Source organism: Natrix helvetica, assembly GCF_964273705.1.
Source record: "Natrix helvetica genome assembly, chromosome: 1".
Taxonomy (NCBI): Eukaryota; Metazoa; Chordata; class Lepidosauria; order Squamata; family Natricidae; genus Natrix; species Natrix helvetica.
In genome coordinates this window covers 28,548,402-28,554,401 of record NC_138548.1, presented here as the reverse complement: position 1 = coordinate 28,554,401, position 6,000 = coordinate 28,548,402, and positions in this window count along the sequence as shown.

Here is a 6,000-nt window from a genome sequence, read left to right as displayed (position 1 = left end):
TATTCTTTTGCTGGTTGCTAGTTGCTTTTTGTGTACACTGTCCCGAGTTGTATGTCAGATGGGTGGCCCTATAAATGGGACAAATGAAGACATAATAAAACCAATTGCCCAAGGAGTGGTAGGCTTCCCTTCCCTGGAGGTGTTGAGTGCAGATGACTAGACAGCCATCTGTTGGGAAAGCTTTAATTTGGATTCCTGAATGGAATGTGGTGTGGGGCTAGATAGACTAAATGGTCCTGCCTGGTGTATGATTTTATGTTTCTGCGATCCTAGGTTCTGCATTAAAGGAAATCTCCCAGAGGGACTGTAGCCAGTAGTCCCACCATTTATAAATAAAAGGGAGTCATTCATAATTGAAGGACCAGATGGCTTTCTGTTCTGAATTATTTATACTGTAATAAGCATACGGCTGTGAGATCCCAGTAGGATATCAATGCCAGAAGGTGCGAGACTCTCTGTAGATGCAGAGAAATAGAGACATTCCTTTTCAAATTACCTAGGTAGGAATTGTGTAGCAGCAACATGGAAGGGAGGTGAACCACCACCCAAGGCTCAGGCAGTTGCTTTTCACTGCCCCTGCAGTTTTAACATCCATGTCAGTGAATCACATAGGAATGACATTTTGTCACTTTTTTTTTACAGTAAGGAACGCAGGATATTTTGAGAAACCAGAATTAGTGGTGCTGTTTCTTTGTGTGGTTAAAAAAAAAGAAATAGAAGTTCAAAAACTGCTGAATATATTTACCTATGATGCTTTTCACTTTCAGGAGACTGAAACTTCTCCCTTAGTCTGACCAAACACTGAGAATATGTTTTTAGTGCTCCTTTTCAATCTTGAGTTTCCTGTTTACCTGCTTTATTTCTATTTTCCCCTGATTCTTCCCCGTCTCAGAAATAAGGAGACAATCAATGCAGTGAATTCATGGCCTTTCTAGTGCTGGCTATGTCGCAGCATTACATAAGATCAGGGTTTCTCAAACTTGTCCACTTAAAGATGCATGGACTTCAGCTCCTCGAATTCCCCAGCCAGCATGAGGAAAAGCAACATAATTCATTCCTATCAGTCAGGAAACAGTGAAGGCCAAAATGAAATGGCACTTCTGCCTGGAGTAGAGAATATTGATGAGCTGGACATCTGATTAAGAGGTTAGTTTACATACAATGCTAAACTTGAGGGTTAAAAAACAGTGTCCCATTCACAGACCACCTTGGATGCTGCCTAAATTTGTCCTACCAGTTTTAAAGTAGTTCTTGCCACCTTTTCCAACACAAATGGTGTACAAATGGTCTGTGATGCCTCCTTCACACTCTTGGTAATGACACTGTCAGGAGCTGGTATTTGCTGAGTTCTTATTGGATCACTGGGGCTGTTCCAGGCGTGAGTTTTCTCCTCACATATTGGTTTAGCGGCCTTCTCAAAGACCTGTTATGAAAGACACGATCAGTGTTTTTTTTCAAAATACTGTAGATAATCTATTTTTTAAAAGTCTACCCAATTTCAACTAGAAAAGAGATGTGTTGTTGATTCATCCCAAATGAGTGCATTAAAAATTTCCTGCAACAGTTCTCAGCGTGGGATATATTTGGAGCTGTATGAAAGTGACAAGAGTTTTAACAGTTCCCCCTTTTAGTTCCTGGGACAGGAAGATCAGTAAATCTATCAGTAAAAATAGCCTGGCCATTAGTGAGGAGGATAGATGAATGAAGTGGGAATGGAACTCTTCCAAAGTGTTATGTGAGTGCCGTCCCACTCAGTCACTTACTTTCTCAGACCCACTGACATGTCAGCTGGCAATTTGGGGACATATTCTAGCAGTCTTCCAAAAATTCAGTAGGTCTGTGTTCATTAACAGGCTGAGTAATGAGTTGCCAGCCTGCAGTGCTTTAACAACTTCTTACTCAACTAAGTAAGTAACTATGACCCCAGCACCTGGCCACTCTTACGGAGGCCCCACCTTACAACAATGGATAGTGTTTTTTTTCCCTGTCAGCTGCTAATGGTGGGTGCAAAAGGAAATACAGTCAGGGGACTCAACCAACTGATGCCCTTAATTTATCACAGATTAAAGCAATGAGGATAGGGACACTTGCAAGCCTTGTTCTTGAGACAGGTTAGAGTACAGTCATCGAAGCAGCACAAATTTTGTAACATGCCTTTCTTTTATTCCAAGACTAGAAAAATGCATGTTTTTTAAAAAAATATTTTTTTATTTTTTTCTTTAAAAAACAAAGGCAACACATACAGAACAAAGGCAAGGAGAAAAAACAACTTTCCTCAATTTCATCAAGCATATCATTTGGTTACAAGTTTTTGTGCAACAGTTTTTACAATTAAAAATAAAGTCACTGGTTATCCATTAAACATAACTAAATATTTCATTGAGCATTGTGTTCAGATTACCATTAATATTCTTTCATTTGTGACAGTCCTTATTTCCTTAAATCCATAATTATCTATTAAGTAGCAATAAGTCTTTATAGAATTATATCGCCTATCTCTAGAGAATAAAAAGAAAGATTAAAACAAAAGATTCCCATTAATTCATATTGCACATTTATACTTTCAATAAACCATAATGTCATCAATTATCCACAACTCCAAATATAATTTTCCATTATTAATTATTAATCCATATAGTCTTTAGGTATTTCAATTCATATATGTATCCATTGTTCATTCCATCATCATTAGTCCATTTAGTATAGCAAAAATCTTTGTAGTATAGAATGATCACTACCTACAGTAATACCTATAGATTCAAATCATCCCACTCTTATATATTAGGTTCATTATTGTTCTTCATATATTGTGTAGATAAGTACTCTATTGCATAATAAAAAATAAAAAGGAAAAAGGAAAAAAAACTTTCATAACAGTAAATATAACTTTCTATTATTGCATAAGAAAATAAGTTCATTTCCAGTTTTTTTTTATCTAACCATTGGTAAAACAAATCCCATACTCTATAAAATTGCTCATCCTCTAATTCTCTAATTTCAAATGTAAGCTTACTCATTTCCGCACATTCCATTATTTTCCGAATAGTTTCCTCCTGTGTTGGTAATTTCACATTTTTCCAATTTTTGGCAAATGCAATTCAAGCAGCTGTTAAAACATTTATAATCAGATATTTCAAGTCCTTGTTGTATGTTTCTGGTATTATTCCCAATAAGAAGAGTTCTGGTTTTAAGTCTACGTGTTTATGTATCATTTTCTCCAGCCACATGTAGATTTTTGTCCAGTATCTTTTAGCTTCAGTACAAGTCCACCACATGTGGTAATATGTGCCTGGCGTCTGATGACATTTCCAGCATTTTTCAGATTTATTCTTAGACATGGAAGAATGCATGTTGATTTAGCCATGAGGAAGAATCCAAAGCAGTGGTGAAATTTATTTATTTTTTACTACTGGTTCTGTGGCCATGGCTTTGGGGGCATAGCAGGGGAAAGATACTGCAAAATCTCCATTCCCTCCCCACTCTGGGGCCAGCCAGAGGTGATATTTGCCGGTTCTCCAAACTACTCAAAAATTTTGCTACCGGTTCTCCAGAACCTGCTGGATTTCACCCCTGGCCCAAATGAGTTGGGTGGCTTGTAGTTCAGGGTGCAATAGGAATGCTAGTAATTGTCTCAACGCACTGTGTGAAATGATCCAACATGATGAGTTCTTTAAATATCACACACGAGGTGAACATCACAATTTTTTATTTTCTTATTCTGGAAATACAGGAATCTTAGTGATTAGGGATGTGGAGAATGAAACCAGGCAACTGCTATCGTATTAACACTTACTGTGAGGATCATAAGGTGAGAAGTCTGTTGCACAACTATAGACCTGGGGAAAAAAGAGGATGTTGTATTGGAATTAGGAGCAACTTTTATGTTCTGGTTCAGAGTCATGCCACTCAGGGATTGCCAACTGTTGTAACGGCTATAGATCCTGAGCTACAATAAGGATTTTGTTCCTTGTTTTCTCTCTTTGAGTATTGGCCAAGTATGTGACTGCCTTAGGGGAGTCTGACATCAAGTTTATGATATGAAAAAGCCATAGATCTGGAAGAATCCTTAAAGAGCCAAATTCCTACCAATTCAGGAGAGCAACATGCAACGGCCTCTCTGGTGGGCTTATCTTATATAAAACATATATTCTTATTCTATGCTCGGCTCGGACTTCAGCTAAAGAGAGCAAAATCCAAAGCCTTTAGTTTATTTTCCAGGTTGTTATCTTCCCAGCATACACTTGAACCATTATTTGCCATGAAAAGTTGCCGTGTTGCATATCTAGGTTGTAACGAACAGTATGCAAGAGAATTTTTTAAAAAACAAAGCTTAAATCTTGTTTGATCTGCTTATGTTGTTCCAGTCAGCCAAAGAAAAGCAATTATCCTACAGCTTGAAACACATTGCAACAGTTAAGAAGAGATGCATATACTGTATAATACATGTTAATTTCACATAGGCTCATTCATAAATCCTGTGTCCATCTACTGAAGTTAAGTGCCTTTTTATTTAAAAAAAATCAGCAAATTCATATTTCAATTTCTGAACGCATTTGTTTGCAAAAGATTCATATGTATACATTTCCTCACGAAATGTTTCAGATGTATTACATTCTTGAATGCACATTTTATACGCCTTAAGCTTGGTTCTGAACTGCATCGCAAGCATTCAGAGAATTTCTGCAAAACTCAAGGGACACTGTATTCAAATGCATGCACTAATCCACACATTTATGCAGACTGAATGTTGACTTCAAGCAGGCTGCTAAAAATTGTTTTTAAGAAACAGATGTCTTTCTGGTAGTTGGAGGGAAGGGTGTGAGACATATGAAAGCTTCTTGTGGGTGTCTACTGCTGCTTGCAACCTAACTATATTATTTGGGGAAAATTCCCAGGCATTGTGTATTAAGATCCAGGTGGCTGCTGGCTTCCAACCAGTTTAACTGGTTTGTAAATCAGATTGAAACAGGCTTGGTCCATTCAATTAGAGGAACTGAAGTGTGCACATAAGCAGGCAGAGATCACACAAAGATACGTTTTGCCTGGAAATATAAGAGAATGGCCCCTCCAAATACAGGGGATAGGATGTTAAAATGATTAAGTTCTATTTCTACATTAAAATGAGTAGAGATGGGGGGGGGTGTTATCCCAAATATTTTGATCGTCTGTGTTAAACATGATTCCTGAGAAATGTAGTAGGGGGCGAACCACAATGGAACAAGCGATGGAGAAGAGTTTCTGAATTATAAGGGCGACATAGCAAATGTCCAGATGTTGATAATACTTGAAGTGAATAATGAAAAACAGTGGAAGCATCTTTAAGCGAAGATCTTGCACAAAGCTTTCTTTCAACATATTACAAAAGAGCAGGAACCAAAATGAGACAAACCTGCTTTGGTAGAAAAGTGATGCGAAACACCTTGGGAATTAACCACAAGCAACAGATCGTATCAAACACTTCAGCTGCCCTAATTGTTTTGAGCTAAGCTTGGGAGCCGCCCGGAGATGGTTGAAAGATGGGTGGCTAAATAAATAAATAAATAATAAATAAATAAATAAATAAATAAATAAAAACAACAATAATAAATAAACAAATAAGCAAGCAAGCAAGCAAACAACCATCTTGGCTTTAGAATCTCCACTTTTGGGGGACAAGTTTTAGGATTAAAGAGGAAGTGGGAGTGCTGTTTATATTTACAAACCTCCTGCCTCATTAAATCAGCAGCGGCCCATCCTGCTTTCAGTAGTTAAGATGGGGGCTGCAATTGTATGATCCAAATCTTCCCTCTTGCCTCTGATCTGAAACAAAGTTTTTATGTATGCAATGCAAAGTATTTCTAGGCTATTAAGTTTCTCACAGTAGAATCCATTCAGTATTGAGTTCCAGCAGGAAAGTTCTCCATTGATGGATCTCCAGAAGGACTTCATGTTATGGACTTTGGTGAAGTATTTACACAAGGCAAGGGCCAGAGTTCCCCACCTAACATTGCAATGGGTTAA